General features: G+C 39.9%; 1 protein-coding gene across 1 annotated transcript in view; it reads right to left on the bottom strand.

Annotated features, from left to right (window-relative positions):
• The window catches only part of si:dkey-234i14.2 (RNA-binding Raly-like protein), a 75,359-nt gene that overhangs the window by 16,518 nt on the left and 44,034 nt on the right, over window positions 1-14,807 (bottom strand). The window lies entirely within an intron of this gene.

Genomic DNA, 14,807 nt, shown 5'->3' with positions numbered 1-14,807 from the left:
GTGTGCGCTTTGTGAGGCCTGTGTATGTTTGAGAATCATGCAGGTGAGTGATGTAACAGCAGAGAACTTAAATGAGCCGACAGCTGGTGTGTACCTGCAGAAAAAGGCCAGAAGAAGTGGAGGAGACTAAAGTGACACTAAGCAAGAGCGAGATCATATTCTGGTGTGTCAGACCTCAGGGTTCCTCTCTAATCCCTGCACACAGTCACTAATAATCCCTCCATGTTGCTCACCCTCCCTCTGTCTCCCTTTGTCTCTTGCTGACTCACTCCCTCTTTCTATCATTCTCATTCTTTCAGGGATCTTTTATGATTTCCCTTTTTTCTATAAATACACAAACCTTACTTAGGCCACTTCTGTTGCAAGACTCAATACCTGCATGAAACCTATACATCCTTTTAGTGTTGATCAAGCTCAGTCAATGGAAGTCCTATGTCTAATGTGTCCTATAAATACCAGGAACACACAGCACTACAGATTAGACTTTGGAGCAGGTTTTAGGTGGTTTAAGGTGCAGATGTTTTCGGTGTCTTCAAGATCAGAACATATCTGACCACTCCACAAACCTGGATTTGATATTTAAACAGCATGAGAGCTTGGCATGAAAATGACGGCTGCATCAGGTGGAATATAGAAAAGATGTCTGTGCACAGTATGATGTCTGAGCCACACTCTTGAAGTACTGGCATTTTAGTGGCCTCACTGCATTCTGCGAGCCACAAGTAAAGCATCAATCCATCAATCAGTTTATTCACAAAATCAATACAAAAGCAATACAGTCCATCATGATAATTCATAAAAAAATCATTTGTGAAATGGGACTTACAAATAACATAAAACATAATAAACACAATTTCAAAGAGAATTCAACCAGCGTTCCTGATATTTACTCAACACTAAAATACCGTAAAATTTACAGTAAAGATCCTAAATAGCATTTAGGGATCACTCACGGCATGAACCAGAAGGGTCACTTTTAACAGCTTTTCTCCCTCATTATGTGAAATTTATTCATTTGATAACTTTGATTTAGTAAACAAACATTACAGAGTGCAGTTTTTACTGAGCAGAGAGCTCAGCTCAAAACAAAAGCTAAGCTATGGAAACAGGCGGAGTATTAACTTTTCGACTAAAACTAAGACCATCTATGCTTGTCAACAAACTTTTTTTTATAAGGAAAAACAGAGGAAGAACAGCTAAATATAGATCTCTGATGCAAAGTGAGTTAAGTTTTTGTCAAGGAGACTTAAATGAGACTAAAGAATGAGTGCTGAACTGTTGGGCATTGAAAATCCATGATATTGCTCAACTGTACATTTAAGGCATGCAGGTTTTTTTCATCAGTGTATTTAAATCAATTAAAGTACAAACAGTGCATAAATATGGGCAGTTTACATTTATATACATTTTATAATTAGGCTGATTTAATTAGGTCAAAGAAAATAATTTCCCTGATTCAAATCTTAGACTAAGATGTAAGGACATTTTATCAACTTCAAATGAGGCGGAGAGTTTGAGTTTCATCCAGTAGAATTGCTAATAGGCTATGTAGAGGTGTTGGGAAAAGTCGACTCATGTCGTAATTACAAATATTAATTTCAACTATTCTTAATCGATTCCAAAATCCTAAGATTTGATATGTTTAAACCAAGCAGCAACCTCCGTTCCTGAAAAATGAAGCCAATGTGAAAGTGCAAAAAATGCAATACCGCGAATGTCCACTTGAGGCTGGCTGCAGGAACACCAGAAGTCCTGTCTAGACACATGTCAAACAGCCGGGTTTTACACCAGAAATAAACTGGTTTACAGTCTGGTTCAAAAAACTAAACATGTCTCATTAGCTAGTGTCTTATTGTGCTCTGTGATCATTTGGATTATATTTAGGAAAACCTCACGTCGCGCTGATTGGCGCGTCTCATTTGATTGACAGGTAGCTCGACAGGAGGAGGCTACGTTTCTGTCAACCAGAATGCTAGCTAGCTAGCTAGCTGACAGGAAGTCGCGGTTAGTGGGCAGGCTGTTAGGTTGATCCAAAGTTTGGTTGAGACAGCGATTTCAATATGGAAGCCTCCGCAGATTGGCTTCAAGAGCTGTTTGAGTCTGCCTATTGTAAGCAGACGGCTGACGTCACAAAGGGTTTGTTCAATTGTTTCTACAGTCTATAGTTTAAACATACTTTGCTGCATCCTAACTGCATTTCAACATCATACAGTTTGAGTATAGCAAACCTGATGCTGGTGTTTACCTCCGTGCACCGTCTACTTTGATGCACAAATAAAGCAGGAGGTGCAAGGCTCATTAGCTTAGCTGTTAGCATCAGTGGCACTAGATCTTAGCATCTATAATGTTTACATTAGGCTACTGTCTCTCATATAGTGACGAACTGCCTACTCTGTTCATGGAGCCACGAGTTACTCAGCCCACCCCTTTTTAACAAAAGAAAATTTTTAAGACTCACCTTGGATTTTACAATCCCAGGTAAGATGAAGCTTGACCCTGCATGTATGCTAAGAGCCCCAAACTTAAAGTATTGTAGCCTTGTTCAGGAACGGTTCATGCAGAAACATTTACTAGGAGTGAAAATTAGTAGAATATCAGCCAGCGACAGCTGACTGACTAAAAATAGCAGGATCTATCGTCTGTTACGGTTTAACAAGGGACCATGTTAACTAGTGACCACATGTCAGATGCCTCTGTGGTTTTCTGAATAACATAGTCTATGAAAACGTGACGAGCCCCCTTTCTAAAGTTTTCCCTAAATTCATATCTTTTAAACATATTTGAGATAAAATATAAAATATTCAGTATTTCAACAATTGTTACTGGCATGAGCCTCTCTTTTAAGTAGGTGGCTTATGGGTAATGTAGGCGGTGAGGTGCAGGGCGCGAAGGTGAAAAGTGTCGTTGCTGATGCCACCGGAGCAGGTACGAGTGTGTACAAGTCTAGTGTGTCGATGAACAAAGTGACCAGTTCGGAAGTTATGCTCCGTCTCCTCTACTGTTTTACCTGCCATATTAGCCAGACCTGCAAGTTACCAGGATTAAACAAGCCAAAGCAGCTGTCCTGTACTACTGTAAGGGACGAAGAAGCTGAGTGAGGTAACACAGTTGTCATCAGTAAACACGGTCACTTGTTGCACCTGCTCACCTGCTTTTTTTCACTGACTTGGTGATAAAACTTATCGTACGTACGCCCACATATTTTTTTTACATTATGTAATTTTGCAGTCAGAGCACAAATAAATGCTATCTGTGTTTTACACAGTTTTCTGGGTTTTACTTCATGTATTGACATTATTGTAATCAGCAAATAAAATGCTGCAAACAGGCTCAAGATGCATTATCTTAAACACATTTTCTTATCATTTTAATGCCGAATAACACTTTACTGCTCCTTAGTGGACAGAAGACAAGAGTAGGTCCTGAAATAATCACCTTTTTACAACAAATAGGCAATGTGTTGTGAATTGGGTTGTATCGTGAGATGCTGAAAGATTCACATCTCTACAAAATGTGACTTAAAACAAAAAAACAAACAAACAAACAAACAAAAAACAATGGAAAGAGTACGACTAAAAATAGCAGCCAAAATTAACACTAGTGGAGGGACCCATGAGCACTACATCTCTCCCAATTATTGTTTTTAAATTGCTTTTGGATTAAAAATGGGGCACATATGGACTTAAATTTCAAATACATGGGATTAAATATTTTCCATCTCTCCCAACCTGTCCTGGAGATAAAGAAAAAATGGCTCTTAATATCTTTAATAGGCTTGTGATATGTGATATTTCAGGACACACTGGCATATTTACCTCCGCTAAGGAGGTTATGTGATCAGCAGGGTTTGTTTGTTTGTTGGTTAGTGAGTTAGGCTGTTTGTTTGTTAGCAACATAACTCAAAAGGTTATGGACGGATTTTGATGAAATTTTCAGGAAATGTCAGAAATGTCATAAGGAAGAACTGATTCGATTTTGGGAGTGATCCGGATCACTGTCTGGATCCAGGAATTTTTTTAAAGGATTCTATACTATTGGGAGATATGGCTAATGGCGGGGGTCTGCGCTCTCCAAGTGCTTTTCTAGTTTAGGAAGTGACGCACACTCTATGCTGTCTGCTTATCTGCCACTCAGGGAAACGGTGATATTCCTGGTTTCACTTGTTTAACTTATCTCAAAGGAGAGATTTTTTATGTATGTCTTTCAGGATAAACAGCAAGGGAACACTTATCCACAGCCTAAACATGTAAACACAATCAGAACAACCATCTGATCTGAGGTGGATTTATTTTGAAAAGGACCGTTTTCACATCTCCTCCTCTGACTGACCCCGTCTGTGTCTCCTACCAGCTGGTTCCTGAGCTCAGGAGAGAGGAAAACAAAATAATTCATGACAACTGCTTATTTCTGACTTAGACTCTTGCCAAGAATGGGAAGTGCATTTCATTCAATTTTAAAGACTATCTTCTTATCCTTTTGGAAATGAGGGGAATATACACAAGTGTTGTTTTGGCTCATTCTGCAAAGCAGTTGTAACATGTTGATTCATAAAGGAGACCAAAACAAAAAGGGCAGTGGATTCTCTTTTAACAACATGAAGCATGTAAGGACACACTGGAGGCAGAAGGACGAGAGGACAAAAAACTCCTCAGCTGTGCTGCTTTCTGCTCTGTGAGCAAATTCAACCAGAAGAGAGACAGAAAATAAGTTATTTTCCAAATCCTCACTGAGGGGGAACCAAGCTGATGTTCAGTCTCTGTTTCTTTTGCACCAGTGTTCAACCTTTATCCCTGTAGCATTTGTAATTCTTATCTTTAAAATAACTCACCTTTATTTATAATAATCCCATTATTGTCCTACATCTGGCTGCAAACTGGTCCAACTTTTGACATTTGAATTCATATTTTGTCATTAACCACTCTTGAATGTATAAGTCCATTTCCTGCTGTGGGGTCATCTGAAATTTTACAGTGGAGCTGGTGGAGTGAGTAGGCGAGCAGTGAGGATGCATCCCGGTGGTGTTCCAGTGCTCAGGGGTCAGGGTGGTTGAGGCATGACCCCACACACACACACACACGCACAATTTTTAAAATCAACAAACAGCATCCTTACGTCCTTACGTGCTCATGTGATCCAGGTGTGAAAGGGCTACATGCGGGTTGTTATAATTACATCATTAGTCAGTCTATTTGTCCAGTATGCAAACTGGTGTTGATCGAGATTTGCAGGAATGCCAGCTTTGACATGAAAGGGAACTAGTCTAAAAGCATTTCATGATGATGTGTGTTGGATCAATAGCATTGGTGCTAGTCTTGGTGCCACACTTAATCAATTTTTGCACGTTTTTTGCAAGTTTTCTGCCAATTTTTGCCATTTTCTGCTATTTTTGCCTCTGTAGATCAATTTTGCCACTTCAAACACATTCTGTCACTATTAACCCATTTTGGCTACTTCAAACCAGTTTTAATTCTGCTTTAGAAAAAAGGGTTGACATATTGAGGAAGGCTATATTCAACAGAATACATTTGTTCTAAAAAATATTTGTTGCATTGATAAGTGTGGTTATTATTCAGGTTAAAAATCATGGACCATGATTTTGCTGACCTCCATGGGCCGCCAGTTTGGCTAGGCCCCAGAAAGTGTCCCCAGCCCCAGACCACATTTCTTAAAATTGATGATAGGAATTTAATGTATTACAACTTTCAAAAAATTCTTGTTATTGGAAGATTTCAGCAGATTATAAATAGCCCTAACATATCTTGACAGTACCAGCCACATTATCATTTATTATGTTAATACTTAATATAAAACTATTAATTTAGTATCAACTTGGTTCAGTAAAAATCTATTGATTATTGTTTGATAGATTGTGATTTTGTTCAATTGATATGTGACAGGTAAACAAAGAGCATTTAGACTGTAATTACCACCAAAATTAGGAGCCAAATGCCTGGGTCACTGTGTGTTACGGCTGTTTGTGTGTGTATGTGTTGTGTGTGACTGTGTGTGTAAGCGAGAGAGAAAGAGAGGCATGCAGATGGACAGCAGGGTCACTAAAGGCTAATTAATTTCTTTTCATAATTTCTCAAGTGCCAAAGTAATCCATTAGACATGGCCGGCTATAAATCATCTCAGCCTCAGCATGCCTACGTGCATGGGTGTACATTTGTGTGTGTGTCTAAGAGTGTGCATGAGTAAGAGAGAGACAGAAAAAGTGAGAGAGAGGGAGAGAGAGTGAATTAGACACAGACGGGTGGTATTTTGTGAACAAAGCAGCCCAGAGGTTTCCTCCAACATACAAACTCAACACCAATAGAAGGCAGAAAATAACAGCTGCTCAGACACAGCAACTGTGGGGAGAGCTCAAAGCTTTGAGTGCGTGTGTGTGTGTGTGAGATGGACTGTTGTAGATTTATTTTGCTCAGAGAGTTGACAGATGCAATTTAAATCTCACTGACAATTAATCAAAGTGACATTTTGTGTTTCATGTGTTCTTCATTGATTTGACATCGAAGGTGATAAATAATCACCACTTTAGTCTTTTTTTCCCACACTTCTTTCCCAACAATCAAAAACACTGCCAGTAGTTGCTGTGTAGTTATTCTATTGGGCAGTTAAAATAATATTAAGTTTATATGTTTTGTTCAAACTATGGACTGAATAATAGCGAGAATTCGCTGAATGAAATTCATGCAAAGTCCGGTCAGGAGACGTACAAAAACATCTTCTCTACTAAGACAAGCTTTTGATGTGTCTCCTGGTTGCCACTTTCCTGCACCTACCACAGCAGCAGCCATTGGATACACCGGCAAACTCCACAAGTAATGATCACAAACACACACTGAAGCAGACTGGGAAAAGAGGGGAAACATCTTTTATGTTCTGAAAGGTTTCAGTGTGGGTCTTTGCTCTTGTTTTGATAAAAACATGTTGTCAAGTTCTAACAAACCGCTTCTGTGGCTAAGTATAAGCAAATCACTTCACTAGCGGACATTGTATATAACCACTCACAGTACAACTAACCCTTTCCCCTGTAAGCCATAACAATCACAAACTCATGCTGAAGCAGGTCAGCAGAAGAGTGAAAACATCTTTGCTATCATGAAACGCTTTTAGTGTTGTATTTACTCTTTTTTTATACAGAAATGTGGTCCACTTCTGGTAAAACTGCTGCTATGTTGTAGCTACATCCGCACAAATCACTGGATAAGGCTAGTATAATTAAACCCAGCCCATAGCCACTGCTTTGTTCTTATTAAATCACCCTGATTGGTCTGAACAGTGTCCAGTTCAGATTTGCCTGATTTTAGAAATGAAGTCCGTCAAATCCATCTGCTTTGCAAGGTTACTGTATCAACAGTCAACATGTTTTATAAATATTTTATTACAAGACATGAGTATTTTGATCAATGACAATAAAGTCCCATTAACATTATGACTGTGGATCAGTAGGTAGAGTCGGTCATATCACATCCAGAAGGTTGTGAGATTTGATCCCCGGTTCCTTCACGTCAATGTGTGCTTGAGCAAGACATTTAACCCTAATATGCTCCCACTGCTGAGTTGGCATGCAAAATTGTATGGATGAGCTAATACTGATTTCCTCTCTCCATAGACCCCTCTGCCATCAGTGGATGTGGAGTGGAGTGAATTGGTGTGACCAAGGAAGTGTCAAAGTATGATGCTGTACAAAGTATGACATGGACCCAAAGTGGGACAGTTGTTCTAAACAGCAGCCTCTCAGTTTGGGCCAAACATGAACATGTGAAAGTAGATATGAGCTAAAAAGGGCCCAAAACTGGTTTATCATTTTTACCCTTATCGTACCCTTTATGTGATAAATGTTTGTTTTTTGTGATGGATACTGTTTCTTATTAGTCCAAATTAATCTGATAAACATCATGTTACTAACCTTGCTAAAAACTGTGAGGTCTCATTCTTAGTAATGCAAAATCATTATTTCATTCCATTAAGTCATGCATTGTTAAAGAGTTGTAGAGCTTATCACAGGAGTAGGAATTAGTTCCAGTTATTTAATTTCCACAACAGTTATGATCTCTCTTTGTGCTCTATTACCAAGGATAAAATGGCCCCAGTTCTAGATTTGTAGAAGGCCATATGGGGCTTTCCACTATGACTTTTGGCTGCTCCAGTCTGTGTCAGCTGTAGATGCGCCCTCAAATGGGTACCGCATTTGTGGTAGAAAAGCAAATCCCCTGCTGTGCTTGGCTGCCATGCTGAGTCATTAAGAATAAGAAGATGGACTTAAAGAAAGTGAAATCTTTTTTGTTTGTTTACTTCCTAAACAGCATACTGGCGGGAATAAACAAATAAAAAATAAACAAAGTGTAGGAGAATTTCACCTCTGGCAGCACTAGAAAGGCATGGTAAGGCCTAAAGACCATGATGGGCAGAGCTCTGAAACTAAACCAGATCCAATGTCCAGATCCTGCCACCTTTGCAGAACAGCTGAACACCTACTACAGCAGGTTCAATAAACTGAGCCACGTCAACCATCACAAGGCCTCTGGCCCTGATGGACCAAGGGGCAGGGTGCTGAGGGAATGCTCTGCTCAGTTACGCACCGTCTTCACTCAGCTATGCCAGCTGCTCCTGGACTCCAGCTGTGTCCCCCAGGTATGGCAGTAGTCAACCATCATTCTGGTGCCAAAGAAGTCCAATGCCAGGGAGGTAAATGACTTAAGACCAGTAGCCCTTTTATCCATACTGTTAAAGTGCATGGAGAGGGTGGTAAGTGACCATCTAACCACTATGGTGGTGGCTTGACCTATTCCAGTTTGCTTTTAAAGCAAAGCGGGGGGTGGGGGATGCTTGTCTCACCCTCCTGGACGCTGTATGCAAGCACCTGGACTCCCCACACCCTTAGACATGGGTTTTTTTTCATGGATTTTTCCTGATTTTAACACAGTTGACTCTCACACCCTCTGCAGTCACCTTCTGGAATTACACATTTATCCAACACTGATTATATGAATTGAAGACTTCCTGTAGAACAGGCCCCAACATGTCATTGTAAATAGTTTTAAATCCAAAAACTTTATTTTAAACACCAGGGTCCCCCAGGGCTGTGTTTTATCCCCAGTTTTATTTTCTATTTAAACAAAACCAATATAACCTGCAATGATTAAGTATGCAGACCATATGGCCCCGGTTGCATTAAGGATAAAGACTCCTTGTCTGCATACCATAAGCAGGTTGACGAAATCAAAATAAGGAATAAAAGAATATCGTCAGTATATTAGTGTATTTAGAGAGTCATGTACAAAGTAATTAAAGCATGACAAGCCAAAGACTCTTTCTAAAGACTTCAACTACACAAACATTCAGATGCAGCATTTCTGTGGGGTTGTTGTGTTGCTCCCAGCATGCACTGAGGCACCTGTCTCATGCTGTGTGTGTCCCTACATTTTTTATAGAGTTTATTTTTTTTTGTCTTGGTTTCCTGTAATGCTGTCAAATTACAAACTAGAAAACTACAGACTTAAAACATCACTGAGAATCAACCTCAGACCTTGCAGACTCCCCACTCTCTTTTTTATATCGTCTAAGGGCAGTGTGGATCTCTTTTTACCTGTATTGACACATTTACTTAATCATGCTTCCTCCCGTAGAGAAATAATATTCAGTTCAGACATATTCCCTCTGTTCAAGTGCTGAGAAACTAATCCATGCTTTTTGTGTCTTCACGCTTAGATTACTGTAATTCTCTATATGCCTGCCTCAGCTAAGGAGCTGCAGCTCGCCTTTGGCTGATTCCAAACACTGCAGCTCATCTTTTAACAAAGAGTAAGTACATGGAGCAAATTACTCCAGTGTTGGCCTTTCTCCATTATCTAGCAGCAGAGTTTAGAATGAAAACTCGGTAATTACCTATCAAGTCATATACTGCTGAATGAAAAAACCCTGAATACATTTCTGGAACCTTTATGCTGATTTAAGCCCATATAGCAACTTATAGGAGCTCATTTTTGTAACTATAATCAGAAAAGTTAGGTCATTCAACCTGGTTGACATCATTAAAAATATTTTATTTTTCATAGTGATGCATTTCCTATCTTGTCTGGGGTAATCCATTTGTTTTTTCTTTATGCATCAAAACTTCACCTGTATGTATTTGGCCAGGGTGTTTTCATTAGTGAAGCATTGGGCATTTATTTTAAAGCTGTTGTTTCTACTTGCCTCCTTATCTACTTAATAGTGGGTCTTGTTGGTAAGGTATCAGTTCACACAGAGGACAAACCACACTCAACTCAGACCCATGGACACAACAACTGTATTTAAATGAACTTCACACACAAAGCTAACATCATCTTAAGGTTTATGTAACAAGTTCTTCAATGTGTGTTTTTTTTTTATCATGTTGGACACCATGAAATTTTCACATCACAAATTCTTTATGCTATTAGCATATGCTATAATTTAGAAACTAAGTCACAAGCACGCTGATTCTTGCTCTAAACGTAAGGACGGTGATCTGTGCAAACATCAGATACTTAGAAATAACTTTTCTTACACTCATAGACCAAATATCTAGGATTTTGAAATAAACATTAGGAGAGAAAATTAAGATAAAGACACAGACTTCATATGAGATCACCATATTAGGTTTAAAAAGCAACTCCTGACTGTGACTGGATGAGAGGATGGGCACAAACTAGAGCGAACCCTACTGCTAAAAGGAACAGGATTTAATAAACCAACACCCTGATGTATTGAAGGAAACTTGAAACTAATCATCAGAAGTTTAAAGAGGAAAATCCCTTTTTCAGGCTCTTCTAAAAAAATATGTGTCCCCCATCTGTCCACAATCCCTCCAAGAATTAGAACCCACCCACCCCTTTTCTCCACCTTTCAGAAAATGTGTGCTGAGCAGTGTTGGGGGTAGCGTGTTACAAAGTAATCCCTTAGAGTACTCAGATTACTTTTTTGGAGTAATGAGTAACGTAACGCGTTAGCTTTACAATTCAAGTAATGCCGTTATTAGTTACATTTTCATAAAAGTAATCCATTACCGAAAGAAAAATCCCAAATTTCCTCTCTCTTCCATGGCCTCAAAAAGAGAGAAAGAAAAAAAGAAGCTCCTTGAAGCATCTGCTCTGTTTGTCCTTCACTCTTCCTGTAGTCATGCTGGCAAGTGCCAGTGGCAGGTAAACATTCTGTGCAGGCCACTGTGGAATTATCCTCATTATGATGGATTTTTGGATGAAAGGGACAAGAGCAGCATTGAATCAGCTGTTATTACGCACAATGTTTGAGTGATTCTGTCTGCCTCTGCTCAGCTTGTTGTCTGATTGTGAGCATGTTAAAGAGATGTAAAGGTTTTCCTGTCTGTTAGCGGTGTTCTCAGGCTGCAGAGATACAGATTATGGGCTGTAAATTACACTGTACATTGGCATTACAGTCTGCACATTAAATGCAGACGTGTGGTCGTTATCTGTCATTTTTACAACTGCCGAGTGGAACAAGTGGTTGAAGGGTTTTAATATTTAGTAGCGCAAAAGTACTCTAATGTGTTACTCTTAGAAGTCGGTAACGCAGTAACATAACAAATTACTTTTCTCAGTATGTAACGCAGTAATCTAATGAGTTAGTTTCAAAAGTAACGCTACCCAACACTGGTGCTGAGACAAGCCATTCTCAGATTTTCCCCTCATGGTGTCATGTGGGGAGTTAGCATGGCCCCGAAGGTTCGGTTAGCCCTTTCTGCATCGAAGAAAGTTCTCCCTTTCTTCTCCTGATCCCTGATCTCAACTGGCAGCTGAGAAGATTTTCAGTACATTCATTAAGCCACATCTATTTCCTGAGAGGGGTGTATTCAGACTGCTCATTAACATTTAAAGCCACAGAAACAGCTCGTTCTGAGCAGGGCTGAAACAGAGGGACTTTTAGACATACAAAAATCCAATCCTGGATGTTTTTTCAGCGACAAACTGCACAGGCATGTTTTGGGGACCTCTGAGACCAAAATAAACTTGTCTTAAAGGGGTAAAATATGTGGCCTTTAAAAGATTGAGATGATCAGAGTTGTGTTGGTAAGAACAACTGTGCAACCAATACAAGTCTCGTTAATTGCAGAGGAAAAGGTGACGGCCCCATATATCCGTCAGACAGGAAGGTCTTAGTGTTTAAAATAGTGTTTGAAAAGTCAACAGTCCTAGTTTTATGGTAACCTTGTAAAGCAGATGGATTGATGTCTGTCATTAAGCAAATTCATCTCTCAAAGCTCCAATCTGCACTGATTATGCCAGACCCAGAGACAGATTTGATTCAATATCATTTGAGGAGGACGAGGTGGGAGCTACCGGTGGGGTTAAGTTGTACTGGAGGCCGTTAGTAATGACTGCCAGTGGTGTTGCAATTAGTTGGGATGTAGCTATAGTATAGTGGCAGTTTATCAGAATGGCACCACATTTCTGCTGTGCTGCTTTGGCATGAGTTTGCAAGACTTACGGGGGTGCTACAGTGTGAATCAGTATGTTCAATGGCTGCCAGTGGAGCTGTTTGCTTGTATGCGGCCACAGTGGTATTTTAATCAGAATTAGACCACATTTCTTTGTTAAAACAAGATCATAGAGCCACACTGAAAGCTTTTCATGATAGAAAAGCTATTTTTGCCCTTCTCCTGACCTGCTAGGGGCAGGAGTTTGTGATCGTTTCAGGTGGGGTTAAATTGTTCTGTAAACAGAAGTTTACCAGAGCTGCTACCACTGCAGTGATTTGCTCAGACGCAGCTGTAGAAAAGCAGCAGTTGTAACAGAATTGGGCCACATTTCTTTTTTAAAATGAGCAAAGAACCACACTGTAAGCTTCTCTTGGTGAAAGAGAGATTTTTCCTCTTCTCTCGACCATCCTTGGCATACATTTTATCCACAGCATGTTCCAAAGTTCATATACTACGGCAATGTTTGTACCAGCGTTGCCCATGCATACAACCTCATTTTGGGGCAAATTAGCCACAGTCTAGGACAGGGGTGTCCAAACTTTGTCCTTTAGGGGCCACATACAGAAATATATAAGGATATTGGGGTCACTTTTATATATCTCACCTCGATATTAAAGTTAGTCCAACCAATCTAATGTTGGTTAAGATATGCTCAGTGATTGGGTATGCTTAAATGGCTAGTTGATGGCTTACAAGCCAAATAACCAATCATTTTAAGGCTTTTGGGGAGGCCAGTCAGATTTCAGGGAGCCCTAGTCAGCTCTGGCTACCACTGGCTCCGTCCCTGGAACATCATTGGTGCTGCTATTTGCTGCTATAATCCATTAGGGCATTATGAATCAAGGTATTTTTATTTTTTGGTTGCCAATATTTTAACTATTTATAATGTTGTCTCAATTTAGTCCTGAAAAAACAGCAATAACTCCGTCTTGTAAAAATGTTTGTTTACAGTATTAGCATGGTAGCACTACCGTGGGCTGAAACTAATGAGAACTAGAAAAGCACTCAGAGAGCACAGACCTTCGCCATTAGCCCTATCTCCTAATAGTGCAGAATCCTTTAAAAATATTCCTGGATCCAGACAGTGATCTGGATCACTCCCAAAATCTAATTTGCCGATTACATCCTCCCCAGAGGGGTGGAGACTCGGTGAGGCAAAGCATTGGCTTCCCTACGTGTGGAAGTCATGGCAGAGAGTGAATATTCCGCTATTCCTCCCAGCATTGTGAGTATTCTCGCTACACTTCGCAGTCTTTCTCTCTGTTACGCTCCGACTCGTCTCCTTGACTGGGTGTGCGTCTTTCAAACTCTATAAACACCAAAACTTTGAATAAGTTACTCATGTCCGCCATCTTCTGGTGTAAAATGGTAACAGCGGAGACCTCCGCCATTAGCCCTATCTCCCAATAGTACAGAATCCATTTGGCCCCTGGGCCATAGTTTGGACACCACTGATCTAGGAGGTTAGTGATGCATCTTTAGTGTTTTATTCTAAAGATAAAGTCCTCTTGTGTACTGGATAGATTAAAATCACAGCTCAAGTTATCAGGGAGTCATGATGTGTCGTTTGCAGATGAGTCAGTTCTCTCAGCTGACTCCTTTGTATGAGTGATGAGAGCCAACTCCATTTTGATAGAAGTTGTTGTTAAAAATTTTTAAAGGCAAAATGGAACCAAATGAAGAGCTGTTTGGTACTGAAAGACCAACTGTTGTTACTGAGCTGAGCCAAAAATCCAGATCTTTAAAAAAGCTGCAATTCCCCACTCCAAGTGAGGCTGGATGGACACAACTAAAGGCATGCTTTTTATTTACTATCCAAAGACCCTGGATCACATCAAGAGATGGGGCAGTCTTTAATACGTGCCAGTACTCGTATCTATACAACCAATCCAGTCCGGATGAGAGCATCCTAGAGCACCTTTGTTTGCAGTCTGAGCTTCTGGATATCAAATTGTTTTCAGTATGCACTGAGGTACGTCAGCAGCATTAGGGATTACCACATCGTATCTGAATGCATTGAAAAGCACACATACACTCCTAACAAACAACATGGGGTGAAGGTCCAGGGCAGACCTCAAACTTCTAGTAATCAAAGTTTAATATCAAAGTTGTGTCAGGAGTGTGCAGAAATCGCTTTGGTCTTGATTTAATAGACACAATGTTGCATGTCTCCCCTTTTCACTGAAGGACAACAAAATAAATGCCACAAATATAAGGCTGTGGATGGTTTGACCTTTTTTGATACAGACAAATAAGAGGCAGGAGGGAAAAAAGAGATGATGGAGCTGCATTTAATGAAAGGAGAAAACATTACAATTACTTTCTTTGAGTTTTTGCCCCTTTC

Source organism: Cheilinus undulatus, linkage group 1 (genome assembly GCF_018320785.1).
Source record: "Cheilinus undulatus linkage group 1, ASM1832078v1, whole genome shotgun sequence".
NCBI lineage: Eukaryota > Metazoa > Chordata > Actinopteri > Labriformes > Labridae > Cheilinus > Cheilinus undulatus.
This window is presented reverse-complemented; position numbering and strand designations above follow the sequence as displayed.